The sequence below is a fragment of the Lagopus muta genome, chromosome 4 (genome assembly GCF_023343835.1).
Source record: "Lagopus muta isolate bLagMut1 chromosome 4, bLagMut1 primary, whole genome shotgun sequence".
NCBI classification, from domain to species: domain Eukaryota; kingdom Metazoa; phylum Chordata; class Aves; order Galliformes; family Phasianidae; genus Lagopus; species Lagopus muta.
The window spans coordinates 31,727,790-31,747,117 of NC_064436.1; the positions used below are offsets into that span (position 1 = coordinate 31,727,790).

General features: G+C 40.1%; 1 long non-coding RNA gene across 1 annotated transcript; it reads left to right on the plus strand.

Annotated features, from left to right (window-relative positions):
* The first annotated feature begins 4,510 nt into the window (after positions 1-4,510).
* On the plus strand, positions 4,511-7,603 carry LOC125692360 (uncharacterized). The gene is made up of 2 exons (XR_007376609.1): positions 4,511-4,598; positions 5,230-7,603. It is a non-coding gene; the product is annotated as an uncharacterized LOC125692360 (long non-coding RNA).
* The last annotated feature ends 11,725 nt before the right edge of the window (positions 7,604-19,328 follow it).

Here is a 19,328-nt window from a genome sequence, read left to right on the forward strand (position 1 = left end):
CTACTAGTATGCTTTTTGAAGTCTGTTAATAGTGTTTGACTCTCACTTTGCTTTGTTCTGTTAACCTGCATATCTTAGGTTCACAGTCTGGAATGTGTATGGTGATATTTGTCTTTGTGATGCCTCTAGAAATTGATACACTAGTCTTTCTATGCAGCATAAGGAATGTTCTTACTGGGCTCCCTAAGGGCTTTTACCATGTTAACAATAACTGTAAGGGGCCCTTCTTTGTGAGTTGTATATTCCTAGGGGAGGGACAATTGGTATATGCATGGGAAGAATGGACAGCCCAGCCTGAAGAGCCCAGGCAGCCATCCCTGCCTTCCAATTTTTGAGTGTTTGTGATACCTCAGCAGGAAAAAGTTGCCTCTGGCAAAACCCAGGGTTTGCAAAGTTGGTTGTCTCCCTCTCCATTGCTATAATAGGATATATGGTAGTACTGCAGTAGTGGTGGACTTGCCTCCCCAACTGTCTGTTAATGTTCAATGGAGAGGATGGGCACAGGAAATACCCCTAAGGCCCTTTTGAAAAGTTAATTCCTTTACTGTTGAGTTTAGAGCGTAAGTTGTCCCAATAGAATGTTGGGGAATGCTTGCAAAAAGCTGTAATATGGATGTACACCTGATGGTAATATGTAAGATCTACATAGGTGATTTTTGGTGCCTTTAACTTGTGTAACTGCAGTATGTATGGAAATCTTCACTAGAAGTGCTTGTTTGCTTTGGAGGGTTTAACTTGATGTAATTCCTGACCTCATTTTGACAATTCCACTTCTTGCTGGTGATATTTCCATGGCTTTTATTTCTGAAGGACTATTTCCTATGCTAATTTATAGAAGTTACTGCAGTGGAGAAAGTAATTGGTGGGTTAGTTTTCTTCTAACATACAACTGCCATGGCCAGTTGATTTTGATGGCTTCTCAATTTTGTACATTTTTCTTATATGTACTTGTGCTGCATCTGATAGTAAATGTTACCTATCAACAGACAAATTAAGAATTAGCTTCTGGTAGCAAACTGTAAAGATTGGACTTGTATTTTTTTAAAATAAGAAATACAGATAATGGAGTTGGATCATGATATGCCAGGTATTGTCAAGACCATGGGAAATGGCTCATGGCTTATGAGCATAAAGTCTGAGGCTTGTTGCAGATCACCACCAACTCTTTCCTGCTGTTTAGAACTGGGTATATTAAAGCCATTAGAAAAGAATATGATTCCTGTCTCTTTGGATGACTAGTAAAAAAAAAAAAAAAAGGTAATGCTTGTCAATTAATCTATGCAATATGTAGATGGGGATAAGGGTTGTAGTTGTGTTGGTGTGTGTGTGTGGATACATATGACAGAGGTATTGGCACTTTCTGGAAGTGGGGTTATGTGGATGGTACTCGGCTCTTTACTTTGCAGATGAGACACAAGTTTGCTTTGTAGATGAAATAAAGTTGCCTTCATTGTATTTGTGCTATATTGGGTCTTTCTCAAATAATTAGTTGCAAGTATTTCCTCCTGTTAAGCTTCTGATTTCCTCTTGTTTTCATAGCACTTTGCAGTCTGGCCTCAGGGCAAAATATTCATTAAGCTGCATTTCAGATAGTATGAATGCTCATGGGTTTTCCTCAAGCTATTCTCCATCTTGAGGAAAACTGCAGAGCTAGTGGTAACAGCACAACATGCTTCTTGGTGAAGTAAGAAGCTGTTGGCCTTGGTTTAAGAGGTTTGCCTGAGGGAGATGTTGCTTTGGTTATTCACTGAACTAACATTCTTAATCCAATTGTTCAGTGGTTGATCAAAACATCCATGCAATTCTCCACAATGAAAATGGACTGAAACTGCTTGGAGTGAAACATTTGACTTAACCAGAAATTAAGATGCTGTCTCCAAACAAATGTAAAATTCCTTGTTTTCAGTCTGTAGGGTATTCTTGATATTTTTTGAGTTGATATATTTCAAGCCTCACCTGCAATAACAAATGTGGACCATAAATATACTGTTGTCAGTAGATCAAGACTCATCCTGTGTGCAGGAACTGAGTTAATAATTGTAACAAATGGCTTCAGATTACTTAGCAGGCTGCTTCAAGGGTGTGATCTTTCCTTCCAATCTTCCATACTGAAATTTTTGCACTTCTAGTCTGTTGCAGAAGAGACTAGAACTTTAATATTTCATTCTCGTTTCTCTGAGCTATTTGAACAAGAGGTAACTTCTGTCTAGTGATTATTGCATAAATAAGATAGCTTATACATGTCCTAAAAGCAACATGCGGCTAAATACTCAATGCGAACTTGACAGCATTTGAATGAGGCACCATCAGTACCATTCAAGGGTTGCTGGCCTCCCACAGTGTGCAGAAAAATAAGTTGCAGCTCAGAGCTGAAGTTTAGATAATCTCATTAATATTGGGCTGCAAAATAGCATGAGAAATATGACTTGGCAAGGCAAAGGCAAACAATTAAACGTATCTGGGGTTCTTGACCCCAAAAAGTAGAAGCTGACTGAAGATTGATAGAGAATATGAAATTGTTTCATATATTTCACTTCATTATGCTGTTTGGTATTCCTAACTTGTCTATGCATCTAATGGAGAACAGTTCTAGATTTTCCAAATGCTTGCTGTGCATAGTTAAGGCTGGAAAAGGAGTCAAATGCAGGGCCTTCTTGAATTATACTTGTCTTCTGAAACCTTCAGCAAGAGTTTAGCTGCCAGTTTCTTTTCTGATATATCTTGTTTGCTGCTTGAAGCAATGAAGGGTTTGCCTCTTTTTGCAAAGTTCTTTAATACAGGGGAAATTAATAACTTTTTAGCTATTATGAAGCATCGTGTGCTTAAAATAGACAACTTACTGCCTGTGCATTATTAATGTAGTAAATTCTAATGGTTGTGTCAAGTGTATTGGCGTTTGAATCAAGGGCTTGAAATTTATTTAGTGAATTGACTGGATGGATGATAACTGGTGATACATGCTGAGTTGACCTGTGTGGTGATAGGGAAGGAGTGTAAATTGAAAGTGTTCCTGTTTTGGAGATGCTGAGCTCTTGGTCCTGCTGTGAGGGTACAGTAGCACTTGGACTACCTATGGCTTAGAGTATGCTCTGTGACTCTACTGTATTTGATTTTGATGTCTGTGCTGTGAATTAAGGAATGTGTTGAATGTTTGACAGTGGCCCTCTTGGTTGTATGGATGAGGAGCTAGAGATAGTGTGCTCTTAAATATTCAATCATGTGCCCTTTTGCAGAGCAGCAGTAGCCTGCAGTAAGAAGATACTGCATACAATGAAGAGTAGGTAGGGACTCCAAAGCAAAATATAAACGAATGTCCTGTCTTGCTGTGCAGTTCATACAGGCTTTGGTCATAGAAGGTGATTTAAGGTGCAGGGGTGTAGCCCTTGGTGGAGCACTACAGAAGGCAGTTAAACCTTGTAAGTGTATGTTAAAAGCTGTTTTGTGGGTTGTCAAGGATAAATGGCTTGCACAGCGTAGGCAAGCTGCCAATAGCCTGGTGGCTGCCACAGTCTGGTGTGTGAGTGCAACTGCAGGACATAATTGTTAATAAAATGAAATACTTCCTATGCTCTTCTTTTAAAGATAGATGCTAATCCCTTGAAGTTTACTGACCAATCAGGAGTTAGATGTTGTACATAGGTAGAACAAAATGCATTTAAAGCGAATTCCTTGTTAACTGTGATCATACAACCCAGCAGCACTGCTGTACCCTGGTTTTAATCCAAGACAGCAGGCTTCTAAAATGTATGAGAAAGCTTGTGTTGTATTAGTACCAATCCTGTGCCTTGTCTTAAACATATTGGAGATACTGATAACATGATAGAACAGATTGTGACCCTCTCAATTCAAATGGAATTCTTGCAGAGTCAGGTTCTAGCCAGGGGCTTGCAATAGCGTTCTTAGCAATCACGTATATTATTTATCCATGGTCATGCTGTGTAGAGGAAAACTGTGCCCAATATGTGATTTCCTTCAAATGTATGACTGTATCATCGTCAGCTGGTAATGTGGGTTTTTAACTGTAGGTGGAGAGAAATCTTGCCTACTTGTCTCCCTGATAGTTTCCTTTGCTAAAAATGGATCTTGACACATCTGCTTCATTGGAAAAACTACAAAACTGACAGTTGAAGAAATACAGGTGGATGTGAAAGTTACGTGCCTCAGGCAAATGATAGCTTAATTTGCTCTTTCATGAGTGAATAGGTCTGTCTTGCAGGAATGTATATTTATCTACTATCTTTGGTAGTAGATTGAGGCAAGATAATTCATCTTCATTCATTAGATCAATGTGAGAATGTATTCAGAATAGGCTGGCATGTCATCTGTTGTACTCAGGGTGGTTTGACTCATAGTGGAATAATGTTGATCATAGTACAGCTGGGCTCTGATGTTAATGCATGCAACTTATCTCAGTGAATTTAGCAATTTGTCACATAAGTGGTAAAATAGAGACCTGTGTCAAAGGCACACCACAAATTTTGCATCCTTGTGAAGCTTATGCTTCTACTTCAGCTGTGGAGACTGACATCAGAACAATTGTGAGCAACAACACAGCACCTGTGGCTGAGGTTTTCCAGAAGCTTTCACCTGCTAGGCAGGTATGTGGAAGCCTGGGCTTTGTCAGAAGACAGAGTACAAAAATGTTTTGTCCTCTACAGAGGGATTTTAGGGAAGCCTACACCTTTGGGCTGAAGTGTGCAGCTCCTAAGGAGGGTAAATAATCCTATAAGTACTTAAATCTGTTTTTCTATGATAAGCTACACTTCAAAGACTGCTGAAAGTTGGAAACAAGGGTCACAAGGTGATGTCTGGATGATCTTTTCCTTTGCAGTATAATGACTTTTCTTCCTAAGGATTTGGCTTAAAAAGTTGCATCTTCAGGCAGGAGATGGGCCTATTTGAGGCTTAGGGACAGGAAAATGGCATTTTTTCACAGGGGAAGATGCATCTTCTACAAGATTCACAGCAATGTTGAAACTGCCTGAAATGTCTTGCAGAACCAGACTCAAATGTTCCATATGTTCCTGCGTGTTCCATTTTACTGGGCTTTCTAGATAATCTTATTGGCTGAAATCACATGGAGTAATTCCTGGACACTGAGGTTTTATCACTTGTTTTTTTCTATAGAATGGTAGAAAATAACAATAACTCATCCTCTGATGTGGGTTGATATCTTTGAGTAACTGTAACTTAGAAGTTAATCACTATGTCCTATTCTTGATTTCACAGAATATCCTGAGTTGGAAAGGAACCCATGCGGGTCACTGAGATCACCCAAAATTCAATCCCTATGTCTGAGAGTATTGTTCAAGTGCTGCTTGAACTCTCAAGCTTGGGGCTGTGACCACTGATGAGGCGAGCGTATTTCAGTGCCCAGTCACCCTTTGGTGAAGAACTTCATCCTGAAACTGAACCTGACCTTCCACTGTCACAGCTCCATGCTGTTTCTTGGGTCATATTGCAGTCATTGGAGAGAAGACATCAGTGTTCTTTGAGCAACATCAGAAGCTGAAAGTAGTAGGGAAGGAAGCCAAATGCCTGAGGAAATGTGCTTTGCTTTTCCTGGAACACTGCAGTTAAGGCTGCCTGGCAACTTTAATTTGGCCAATTTTGTGTATGAAGCATCAACAGGTATCTAAATACTAGCAATTTCTGCCACAAGCCCCTACTTTTGTTATGATACAGAATGAACTTTCTCTGTGGCTTTGTTGAGGGAGGACAGCTGCAAGGACCTTTGCTTCAGTGGCCTGAATACAGATTACTTGACATATGTCTGCTGGAGACATGAGGATCTGACTCTCAGAAGTGATGAATTTTCAAAGCTGAGGCTGAAGTCAATGGGAGCTCTCTTAATTAGACTATATCATAATATGCATACACAGTGCTTGCTTTTGTGATTCTGTACATCTTGCTCGTTTTCTGAAAGCACACCAGATGGCCTCAATTGCATTATTTTGATGTGTGGCTTTTGGTCAACCTGAACATCCTTGTGGCTGCACCAGCTGCTCATCCAGCTCCTGCTTGGAAATATGTTGTCCGTGTTATGGCTTCACCTTGGGAGAGATGGAGCTTTGGCTTGGCTGAAGGCTTGCAGAGGAGCTTACTTACAGCAGGGAAAGGGTGACCTGATATCTTGTTTCAGACCCAGACCCTGAAAGGATATATTTTTCTTGTGGTCCACTGTTTGACTCCTCGTGTGGTCATATCAGGTGACATGGCCAAGCTCTTGTGTGTCCTTGCCAGCCCTTTTGCTTGCTGTTGGTGTTGTCCTTGCTGACAGGCAGCTACTCTAACATCATGTGCTGCTGCATGGAGGCTCCTTAGTTCAGGTCCAGCTGATCTGCCAATTTTGCACTGTGACTTAAAACTATTTTCAGCCTGTAATTACTACAATGAAAATACCAAAGAAATTGATTCCTTATATTCCTCACATTATATTACTCTGGATTCCTGTCCAAGTGCCAAGGGGTTAAATATGATTCATGTAATCTACTTTCTCACTAATCATTTATTCAATTACCTATTAGAACTTGAGCAAAAAAGACCAAAAAAGGAAAGAGGAGGCCAACCCACAGTGTATGTTCAATAAAATGCTACAATCAACATTCAATCATTAATTATCTAATCAACATTCTCTAAGTATTTTAGCCATAATCTCATTACTGTAATTAATTGCAAGAATCATTTTGTAAACAGCACAATAAAAGTATATGCAACATAACAGCACCAAAATTAAATCTAAATCCCAGAATGAATAACAGGGAAATCTGGAAGATATTACTAAGAGGGTGTCATTAAATAAGATCATATTTCAATGTCAAAATCTGGTGGGCTACTTGTGCTATGGGAGTAAATCAATAGTGTTGCATTGGAAAGACTGGGCCAAATCCACTTTGGTGCAATTAATCACAACTCCATTAAAACTCTGAGGGGTGGAGGAGACTTCTTAGATAGTAAAAAATGAATCTTGTAGTTAGTGGGGCTGGCAAAGCTTCTCCAGTAAGCTAAGTTTTTACATCTAATAGTTAAGGCTGTCTAAGTGCCTAATGGTATAGGAGAGCTAGTCCTTTTGCTCTTAATGGTGAAGTTGTGCTTGATTTTTGCATGTTGTTGAACATCATTGTTTTTGCAGTCCTGCTCTTCTGGTAGTGATAGTTCTACTTTTGCTTTTTTCCGGCTGCTTCTAGAAAAAATAATCAAATGGTGCGGACAGGTCCCCACAGATACCTGCTGGACTTACAGCAAAGGTATTTTATGACTATCAGGATTCTATAACTAATATTCTAGCAGCACAATGGTACTGTCTTTGTTCTTACCAGCCATTTGACTGCGGCAAGTATTTTGTCATATTTTTCCCTCTTTTCATTTATTTTTTTCATTATTTTTTTTTTTAAGAATCAATGCCAGGATTCATTTAAAAGCTATAACACAATATATAAAAGAGCCCCAACAACCATAGGGTTCGTTGTGCCATTGATTCTTTTTGAGAAGAATTCCCTGCTGACTGCAGTAGGGAGTTGCTCAAAGATATTGATAGTGCGTGTCCCTCTATAGAGGACTTAAATTAAAAACACAATACCTTTTAGTCAGAAAGGTCTGTGTGGAGTGCATTAGCTTGAGGAAAAGAACAGGATTGTATAAAAATACATGCTGTAGGGGAACTGTTGAATCATGGCCTGAACCTCTGATTGATCACCTGAGGAGAGAACCGAGTCAGCCCTGGGAGCAGAGATGAAGGCAATTCAGCTGTGACTGGAAGGGGTGGAGCCTGGCTGCATCCCTCCTAGGCTCATTGAAGGGCTGACTGCCACTGAGGAAGGATCTCTCTGGAGATCGCTCTTCTTGGAGCTTCTTGTGAGCCTACAATACTGGTGAACACTTTTCATTTATCTCCGTTTATCTTTTCCAGTGTGATAATCTTACCAGCCTAACTTCTCTGTGTACTTACTGATCATACAATACTATACAACATCTGTATGCTTATTGATCTTACATACCCACTCACACAAGTGGGCAGACTCTAAACAACCCCTGCTAGAGAAAAATGAATGTTCAGATGGATGCTGTAACATAAATGCTTTCTACTATCCCTTCTGGAACTGGCAGAGCACTGGCTAAACAGAGCTCCTTGGGGGTGATGCCGAAAGAAGTACATCAGCTGGTAGCCAGTATGGGGAAGCTCTTATGCTTGGTGCTAAAAGCAGCATTTAGTCTACCTGAATTCACTGACAAAGGTCCAGATTTTTAAAGGAAGGCTTCCAAGCCTGATCTTGCCTTGTACTTGGTGTGGTACTATGCCAGTATGGGTCAGGATGTGCACTGGAAGGCTTGCTATGTCATTTAATGTGTTTGAATTCCTGAATCCAGAGCATCCTTTAATTTCTCTGTCAAAGGAAACTCTACAGAGGAAATGCAGAATGCCTTGTTAATTCAGTTTTTAATGATGAATACCCTGTGGCTTTCTCTTTGATAATCACAGTTTGCCTCCATGAGTAGGTCATACCTTTTTTAGCTCACTATGCCCCTTAATAAGACTGCAAATGCCTCCAGGTAAAACTGAATGTTAGCCAGTTCTGTAGATGAGAGGAAGGACCTAGAATACAAAAATGGAGTTTTGGTCAGTGCCTATTTTGCAAGTGTACAAAGTGTGGAAATGCAACTGAGCCAGAGAACTGCAATTTATTGTGACCAAGAGAAGACATTTTAAGTCACTGACTAGTTTTCTTTAAAAAGATCTAAATGTTCAAGTATTTTTGGCTTGGAAGGATGATTCTGATGTTTTATAGAGTCCGCCTCGTGTTTAAATTAATTTGTCTTCAACAATGCCCTACTACATTTAGCTAGTATATTTAAATACCAGGATTAAACTATTTTTCTTTCTAGTAAAAAATAAAGTGCTCTAGCTGTATGAATTAGTAACTTCAAAAGTAATAAGTATTAACTTATTTTAAGACACTAGCATAATATTTTTCTGGTTTTGGACCATTAGATGATTTTTACACGTATGCTGTATTTGTTATGCTGCAGAGATGGCATGGGGTGCCTACAGCTGTTGGACCATTACTCAATTTATACTACAACTCATTGTGCACAGGAGGAGTGCATCTATGTCTCAGGCTGCGTGAGGATGCCAGGACTCTTCACAGGACCTACGTAGTGCTCCACTTCTGAGTCCTTGGTAAGTAAGGCTGAGAGGGAGAAGACCTTGGCTGCTTCTGCTGGGGAAGCTTTGGTATGTGCAGAAGCTCTTCAGTCACTTTCAGAGTTTTGTTGGAGTGGGCACCTGTGCCCTGCTGTGCACACTAGAGCACTGAGTTTTGAAGGGGGGAGAATGCTCTTCCCGTGGCCATTTGCTGGCTTGGAGTATGCAGTCTGGAAAGCATCCCTTATTATATTAAACTGCTCGCTTCTCTGCAGTGTCTGGCATTTGGTGAATTTTAAGGTTTGGGTGCTTAGGAAGGTTTTGGAAAACATTAGCTGTCATAAAATGCAGTGTTTTGTATTGGAAATGGGTATTACCTTTCAGGTAGCAGTAATAGCTATTTTTTCCCTCAATGAATTAGATGGCACTTTGCATTGGCTTTAATCCTGACCCTCAAAGAATAGATTTTTACCATCTGCATAATAACTGAATTTGGGAAATAAGCTTTGGAGGGAATAGTAGATGCATCATCTGTCCACACGGGATTATTAAACTGAAACAGCTACGTGGTATTTTGTCAGTTGGCTCCTATCTTCACTTTGAAATCCGGACAGCTCAGTTTCTCCATTTACAGCTTTGAATATACTCAGGGAACTAATAAACTGAAATGACAGATGCAGAGGGATTACAGGATATCAAGCAATATTTTCCAAATGGGGTAACAACTGCTATGAAAAAACATTCTGTTGTAATAATGAAAGTTATCTTTTTACATCTTGTGCTTGCTGGACTTGAATCACCAAAGAGATGAGAATTTCTCCTGCAGATAAAACACTCAGTAAACCTGCTGTGGGGTGTTTGCCAGTAGTTTGCACTCTGGATAACAAATGTAAATAAGCCCTTCGCTATTGCATTGGGAAATAATGGCTATAACACCTTGCTGCTTAGTCAGACTTCAATCTTTTGCCTCTCTGGAACTTTACCCTTTTACTGTAGCTGTATGAAACTAATGAGGTTTTGGTCAGTCTTTGAGGCACTCTGAGGCTGTGATGGAGTTGCTGAGTTATCTGTCTGTACTCTTTCACAGGTCTCTCTGAGGCATGGGCTGCAATTAGAGAGCAATTGGGTGTGTAGAATAGTTGCTTCGGAAGCCCCCATGGGTTTTAGGACTCAGGAACTCCTGCTGCAAACAAACGAAGGCTGAGGCTTGGGCCATCTGAAAAGAGTTCTTATAAGTCAGAGGTGTGCAGAAGTCATTTAGCAATGGCCCTGTGGCAAGTGTGTACAGAGGGAGAGCATCTTAGCACTGAATTATTTGGGGGTGTAAGTACTTCAAATTTGTACTAAAAGCCTTCTAAGCATTTTAATCTTAGAGCAATGCTAATCTTAAGATCTCAAGACAAGAATACGATTTACTTTCATTTGCTATTTGAAAAGCATTGCTACTTGAAGAAAAACTTTCAGGTATAATTTTAAGTACTTAACAGCATTGTGTTAATGGTCATTATGAAGAAAGATGACCCCCAGATACTTTGTGTATTTTCCTCTGATTCTCAGTGACAAATTTTCTTAATACAGCTTAGTAATATTGCATAAAGGAATTCAGGGGCACTTGAGACAGAAAACAAATTGTATGGTTATATGTGATGTGTAATATAGCACAGAATTTTCTGAGCCTCACAGATGCTGTGACTCCTTCAAGATTTACTTGTCTGGCAGTTTTGAAGCTGTGTTTACCTCTGTGTAATGGCTGCAGATGTCTGCCAAAGAGGAAGGTGAATAGGCTTTAGGATCAGCTCGGACAATTTGCATGTGTCTCTGGTATGTACGGTGTGTTCTCCCACAGTTTTCAGGGTGATTGTGCTTATTTATCTTTCTCCAGGAAAAAAAAAAAATCCATCTTTTGGATGGAGAGAAACTGTGTTTGTGCAGCAGAAATAATAGGCAAGCAAAGCTGTGTCTTGGTGAAGCAAATGGTTTTTGCAATGTAGTTGATTTCCAAATACTTGGGCATTGTTTAGGAATCTGTGGGTATTTTCTCATCTCTGATTCAAATCGTTTCACCTTCTGTGAGTATTCTGCTTATGCAAATAACATGGAAAGAAACTCGGGGTGTTTCTCAGATATGAGTTTCACTTGTTGCAGTTGTGTGCCAGTCATAGTCTTGCCTGTATCTGAACTGACCAAGTGAGCATCAGAGGCAGAGGTGGGGCAGCTGGGACCTCTATCACTGTTCAGGTAGTGTATATTATGAAGTGCTTGAAGTGCCATTTTGTATAGAGATGTGCAAATACTGTTACCTTTGCCTTATATTAGGCTTTTTAACAAATGAGTGAACTGTAGTCTTGCTAGTCTGCCATAAGTGTCATTCACTCATTTAAAAGAGTCAAATTTAGAGACCTGTTTAGTTCCCAGAACAAAAAGAAATGGCTTGCCCTGCAGTAGGGGATATATAATATGCTCTTTAACTTTTCTCTGTTCTTCTTGAGGATGTTTTTCTGGAGAAAATACCCTCTTTCTGCCCTCTTAAGAGATTCATAAGCTAAAGCATTTTAGATTTTCTTTTGAGTTTCAATCTTATCTGGGGATAGCATTTTAGACTTGGTCACAGGTGTGATTTGTAGATGGTGAGTATTTTAGCTGAGATGAAGACATAACTGAATGTATCACTGCTATCCTTTGTTTCTGTCCCATCCTATTTACTTTTCTACACATATGCACATGCAGTGTTGGTGCAAGATCACAAGATGTGCTTTCTGAGCTTTGGTCAACACTGTGTTGAGGGTGAGATGGCTGCCTACTCAGCCGATGAATAATGGGATTCTTAGAATCTCTGACAAACATTGAACAGTTGGTGGTGGTGGGAGAAGTGGCTTTTTGTTTCCAAACAGCTGAAAAAATTTGAAGGCTAGTGTGCTGTGCCTTGGACATCGCTCTCCAAGTCTTAAAGCTGGGATCTGTTGTGGTTCTTGAGTCATAATCTTCCCAGAGACTGGTGACAAGAGGACTACAAGGGAATCTGTACAGGGATGTGTGCTGCTGAACTCTTCAATCTATCCTTTGGAAAAGGCGGTGGAATGTGCTGGCAGCAGATTTGACCCCAAGTTGGTGGGATGAATAATAAGCCCAAGCACAAGGCTGCCATGCAGTGGGCCCAATGCAGGTTGGAGTGGCTGCCAGGGACCTTATGTAATTCAGTAAGCGTGAATGCCAAGTCCTGTCCAGCAAAGGATGATTCAGTACAATGTGAGCATGGCTAGGTTTTTGTACAGCAACGTGTCAAGCTGTTCATAGTAATTATCTCAAATTCATAGGGCAATAATAAGAGCAGTGCATGACCTCTGAGGGGGCAGCCAGAAAGGGCCTCAGGGTTCTAGGTGTTATCCAGTCTTGTGCTCTGGCAGTGGGAAGAGGCTGCTGACATCCTGGGCTGTGTAAGAGCACAGGCAGCAGGTGGGAGGAGCTGACAGCCTCCTCTCCTCCCTGCCTGATGGGCTGTGGAACCTCCTGGGAGGAGGTTATTAGGGGCTTCCCTCTTTTGCTAAAACTACTTGATATTTTGTCGTGATGAATATGTGCTCCAGAGCCACTCAACCCTGGAGGAAATAATTTACTTCTGGGTCAGTTTGCTGACTTGTTTCTGTTGCAGTCCTTAAATTAATCCTTTCAGGGGTGCATATAACAAACTGGAGAACTGGTATTTTATTGCACTTGTGGCCAGTATTTGAATTTCTGTTTTCTAATTTGGGTATCTCTTCTCAAACACTGCCAGTGTAAAGTTAAAGCTGTCTCTGCCTTATGGCTTTAATCTGTACTTGCAATAAAGCTTTTAAGAGCACAGTGTCATTGAATCTGGTGGCCACTCAGACATCTCTATCCATCACTTTTCTTCAGAAGCATGGCACAATCTGTTATACAATGCATATAACAAATATAGACCAATTTCAGCTCTGCTACAGCAATATTTTTCCTAAACAAGATCCATAGCCTGTTAATGTTAAATATTAAATGCAAATATGAGAAAAATCTGCTTTTTATAGAGAAGATTATTGATTTCTTGGCTTTAAATATTAGGTAAGACTAATTGCTCACACATGAATTTGAAGTTTTTGTATTTCAGAGAAGCTTGCAATTCTTAACACCCTCTCCATTCCCTGCAAACATTTAGAACAGCTATTTTCTCTTTCAGATGACAATTTTCATTTCAAGCAGGCTACAAGAGGTCATTTAGCTAATTTATGTGGAGATGAGGGAGCGCTGGTTGCACAGGCTTGAGAAATCAGGGAGATATGTAGCAAATAAGACTGCAGAAATAGTTGATGAAGTGCCATTGCTGTCAGCATTTGCAACTGTAGATTAAGGTGTTCACATCCTAATTTAGCCTTCTGCTTGAGGCACACCATTAACCTCCTGACAGCTAGCAAAGTGCATGCACTGTGGATCACCTGATCATTTTTTCCCCAAAATGTTGACTGTTTAAGTGCTGCAGAAGTGTTAAGGCTTTCTGGCCATAGGCTCCAGTTCTAATTTTAAGCTAAACTGATTACATGGAGACACAGAGCTGATGCTATTGAAAGGGACTGTGTTGTCTGTGAAATACAGACAACATTCTCAACTATTGTCACACACATCAGCAGCCTGGCTTCTTCTCTCCAAGCTGCATTTCAGCAAATTCCAGAATAATAAAAATTCAGACCATGTTATCTTCTATGAGTAATTCTCCTGCTTATGCTGTGTTATTCCAGGAACTGTGCTCTGCCAATGCCAACACTTGGCACAGATCTTGCTCCAACTCTTGCCCTGTTTTTAAGCACATTTTAACTATCACACATGGGAGATTATGGTGTGTGGGGTATTTGTTTTTCTGTGACAGTTCTGTGTTGACTTTGATATTTGATAGAGCTCTTGTTATAAACCTCACTTGCATTCATCTTGATATGGGGTGAATAATAATGGAATGCTTTCCTAATGCTGTTCATCAGTATGGTTTACACAGGCTCCCTGATATGTTTTATTTAAATAGTTCATATCCAGCCAGTAAAATGTTTTCATAAAAGCTAGACTAAATCCTAGGATTTGACAGGCAGTCTGAAAGTGGGATCCTATCCATGGCTCAGTAAGGTGTGTTGGAGAAACAGTGGTTCTGTGATCTTCTCTACCCAGGCAACTAGGGCTGCACCTTTCTTTCTCCTCAGCTTGTTGCAAGTTGATCCCAGCATAGCTTTTATGTAAAATGATGAGATAAAATGTTTCCAGTGGGATCTGCCACTTAAGCAGGGTAGCTGAAACTATTTCTGGATTTTCTTGTTCCCCATTCGGAGATGCAGAGATTTGCAGAATACTTTGCTTGATCCTATCATTTTTTCTAGGTGGGAAGAAAATATCACCTTGTTCTTGGAGCTCTCTGATCTTGCTGGAGATTGCAGCACTCAACTACTGTGAAGAAGGTTTTATGCAGGGGTGCAAGTCAGAATAGGTCTGAAAAATGTAATATTTTTCTGCTCCTGTGGCAGCCTTTTATCCTGAACTATGCCACAACCAATGTTAGCAAATGCGTAGAAGTTTCCACCTCCAATAGGTTTGTTTTAATATGAAAGCTAGATATTTTCATGAGAAATGATGAGGTGTGCTCCAGGCTGTGTTTTTTTTCTAAAAAAAAAAACAAACTTGAAATGTATTTGATCTGGGTGCAGCTGCTGATGCTTGTTTGGTAGCTTGAGACCTGTGAGGGAGTTGTATCCCTCTGCCTTCCAAGACTGAGTCACCTTATATCCGGGTAAGTCACTCCCTTTTCACCCAAGCTGGGGAGATGATTTCCCATGTAATGTTCAGCATTGTCTTGGGGTATATGTGTTTCTCTGTAGTGGTTTGTTGGGCCGGATGAATCCAGGCAGGCTCATTGAAATTTTAAGCCCGGTTTTCACTGCCCCCAGCAAGTGCTCCTGTGGCTGAATTGCAGAGGCATCAAAGAAACATTAGGGGAGACCTGTCCCATGCTTACAGTGTGGCGTTTTCAGCACACTCCAGGGTGAGTGTTCTGTGGCTAGTACTGATGGTGGCAATAGTAATAAACTTGGGAAGGAGAAAACCAAAGAGAAATGTATGGTCATGATAGTCCTATCTGTGAGAATTATTGGCTCATTCAGTGCAGTGTGAATCAGTCATGGTTTTCAGTGCTGCAGGTTCCAGTGTTACAATTTTCTGCTGTTTCTTCCCTCTGCCCTGGAGAGGCAGGGGAGAGCCCATTACTTGCCTAACCAGCCCTGCACGTGAAACCTGAGAGCCAGTAGTTCCTCAAATGAGAGGGTCCAAACTGTCTGTGCTGCACAGTTTAGGAGTGACCATCAGCTGACAGGAGCAGAGGTGATTTGGAGGTAGACTGTGTGAGTGACAGCTGGCAGAGAAGCTTGTATTTTCAGTGCTGCAGTAATAAGAGCTTAGGAAATTGATATTTTTATTAAAGATGTGAATGTAAAAAGAAGCATAGCTCTGTGCAGCATGAAGTCACTGACTCCTAGATGCTCTGATGGGAGAGTGGTTGGCTTATACTGCAACAGTGCTAAACGACAGCCTTAGTGTAAATGCAAATTTTGTCTGAAAACTTCTAACATATTCAGTGAACTGTACTAATGTTTACTTACATTTATTTCAGGTTGTTGCCTTACAGGTCAAATACATGCTTTGTACTATATAAGTGGAGGAGATGAGTGCTCATTTATTGATGAATGTCATGTTTATGAAAAGTAGAAACTGTTTTCCAGTAGTTCAATTGATTCCAGTAGTTCCAGGAATAGATGCTTTTCTTTTCACAGTACCCTTAGCCTTTATGGGGGAAATGGTCCTAAAAGCAGGTAACTTCTGGACTAGCACTCTTTTGGTGGTTTTCAGTGAACACCTTTAGGGGACTTTTGGGTTGAGCTTTGTTGTGAGTGATGCTGTGAGCTGCCAATGTTGTTCCAGAGTAACACAAACCGATAGCAGGAGGTATTTAACAAAAGGAAGGCAGCATATTCAAATGCTGCAGGGAGTAGAAATCCTTTCCAGCCCTCAGTGAACAGGACCCTGTGAGTTCCAAAGGGGATAGATGCTTCTTGCTGCTGAATGCCTGTGCTAACTGTATGCACTGTTGGTAAACTCTATGTATTATCTATGAAGAACTGCACTATTCTCTCCCATTACTATTTTGTAGCAAGGTGATAAAAACCCTTGCTTAAATCCCCAACCAGCTAAGAATCTTGGTAGAAAGTAGTTATTACAGAGTCTGACTTTTCTTTTGAGGTATCTCAGCATTTAGTATGTGCTTGTATTGATTCTGAAGCTGTATTTTCTTCTGTGGACCAGTTGTCTTTTATTGTGTGGGCTTTGATTTTTTTTCTATAGGTTTTACCTTTGCAATTTTTTTTTTTTTTGCATATAATTATTTCCAGAACAAATTTCTAGGTGTTAGAGCCCATTTTATTTTGTATGGTGCTGGGAAAATGAGCTTCCCTTTCCAGTGATGTGGCATGTTGTGCATTTCACATAATGTATTTGATATAGGCACTAGGGTTTGGCTTCATCTGCTTCCTCTGCATTATTAATAGCAGAGTGTGTAGGTGATATAGAAGCAATCCTAATAGGAGAGATGTCTGGCAAGGAAGCAGATAGGGAAGGAACCATGAAAAACCTACAAATACAGTTCTCATGATAATGTGGTCATAGCTCAGATTCTGGCCTGGAATAGAAGATACCAGTATTTCCCAAAGGAGAAAAGTCCTATCTGAAATAACAGATCTCTATTCTTCTAATGTGCTGTGTTCCTATTAGAATTTCTTTATGGTTGAAGATTCTATTACACTTTGAGTTGCTCTGATCATGGATTTGTCTGCTCTTATGGAGCACCATTATAGGCATTTACTGAGGGGGTCATGATAGGAATTCCTCAGCTGTAGTGTCAGGTAACAGTTACTATAGTGATTTTTGAACTACAGTCCACAATGTTTCTTCTGATTGCTAAGGCAATTGGAAGGTTAAAAAATGAGTTCAGTACAATGTGAAGCCTTGTACAAAAATCTAGCAATGTTCAAGTTTCACGTATTAGTGATTATCTCATAAATTCATAGGGATAATGAGACAGGCATTTGTACCATTTAACTTACATCAGTATGTACTTACATGTCCTCTGTTCTGCTTCTGACACTACTGTGCAGTACTGCATCTTTCAGGCTTTCAAGGTATTGCATTAGGAGGCAGAGCAGAAACATGGCTTCCTCGTAGTAATTTTCTCCCACCTATGTGGCAGAAAGCACCACTTTCCATTTACTGCTGTATGCTTATATACTTCTACAGAACGCCTACTTAATGCATGTTTCAGTACCCCTGTAGGCCTGCAACTGAGTATTCCTTGTTTTTCTTAAATGTCTCTAACATTGTTTTGCAATTTATTAAGTAACACCCATGAGTCTCAGATAAGATGAGGCCCCACTGAGGCAAATACTGTGCTACTGCATAGTAGAAGTCTCTGCTTTGACAAATTTACAGTATAAATCCTGTTCTTTTGATCAACAATTCACACTGGTTCTACTGTGCTATTCTTTATTACTTCTGAAGCTGTAAAATTTCTCATTTATCCTCTATTTGATCCTGTAAATTGCAGAATGAAGTCCCTAGATTGACAAGATGGTTGAGATGGAGGAAGGATTAAAACAGTGGAGATGGAAAAAAGTCCATTTCTGAGTGATAACTAAACCATGGAAAAATGACTGATGATATGACAGGTCCGTAGTCATGTGATACAGTGAATGGAAGATAGGAGTAGGAGATTGCCTAAGCATCACCTTGGATGTGCAATTATTTCTGAAATTCTTCACCTGTAATATTTATTCCCTAATCACATAGAAGCCTTCCTGTGCAATGTACTCAGTGTGTGGTGCTGGTTTGCTGGGTCAGTTTGCAATGTAAGTTGTGCTTGAAATGTCTATAGGTTTCCCCCTACTGCTGCAGGGAGATCAGTGTCTCCATGGGCCTGTTTTAACTCAGAGACCTGCTATGCTTGCAGTTTTTTCTGAATCCATGTGTTTTGGACAAGTTATTGCTGTCTTTGGGTAAGGCACTTTATGTGGAAGGTTAAACAGATATTTAATAGCAAATGAAGCTGTATGAATGTAAGTGTAACTCAAGTTTTCCATGATATAAATATATGTAAAGTGCATTTAAGTGTATCCTGCGTGCTCTTTATCTTTTCCTTTTTGAGATCCAATGGGGTAAGTTTGAGCGGTGTTACCTGCAGAGATGGTACAATCATCACAGCTGTCAGTAAGGCCTACATTAATGTGTCTTGAAAGTGATTAATGGGTTTTGACAATATCAGTGCATTTCATATTTAATCAGATTATGCATTTGTTAGGAATGGTGCACTCCTAACATCTGCAGTCAGAACCAATGATCTGCATCCAGATCATCAGTTTGGCAGAAGCATGCAATGTAGTATATGGCAGGTCTTTCACAAGCTAAAGCTATGTGCTACTCGTGGTGTTTGTAATATCACAGGTGTTCACTTACAATCTACATGTGTGTTTCTATGCTTATTATCTCCTGTTTGAAAAACCCACAGTGGCAAAGCTTATGGCTTTAAGATAAACTAAACTAAGTGTTTTACTGAAGTAAAGGCTAGTATGAGCTAGTGTACATAAACCTATACATGCCTATTGTTTGCTCACTTCCTAGCTCTGTGAAGTGTGTTTTGTGTTGCTTCAGTCAGGTTGCCTGAAGGTGAGCCTGTGAGCTTGCCCCAACTTTCTCTAGGTCTCATGTTCATCACTGGTTTAGTTGTGCTGTACTACTGTGCTGTGGGAGGATGGGGACAAGTACTTCAGCAGCAGAGGTTTATCTGTATAATAGAAATTCAAAGGCTGTGACTTGAAGGTGATAATGAACATATTCAGATGTATCTTAAAGTAAGTGGGAGTCACTGCTTGGAAATATCAGAATCTAAATGGATGAACTTTGTCTGAAGGCTGTTTCAATACATCTTTTAGAATATTTCAGCTTTGAGGTCATTTCTGTGAGAAGAAATGGTCTGCATTAATGGTCTTTTGTTTTGCTAGCCCTTGAGACACTTGAGACACTTCTCAAGTGTAGTGAGAGAGCCTGAACATAGTCTCACAAATACACATAGGTTGAAAATTCAGTTGAGAATTTCTATCTC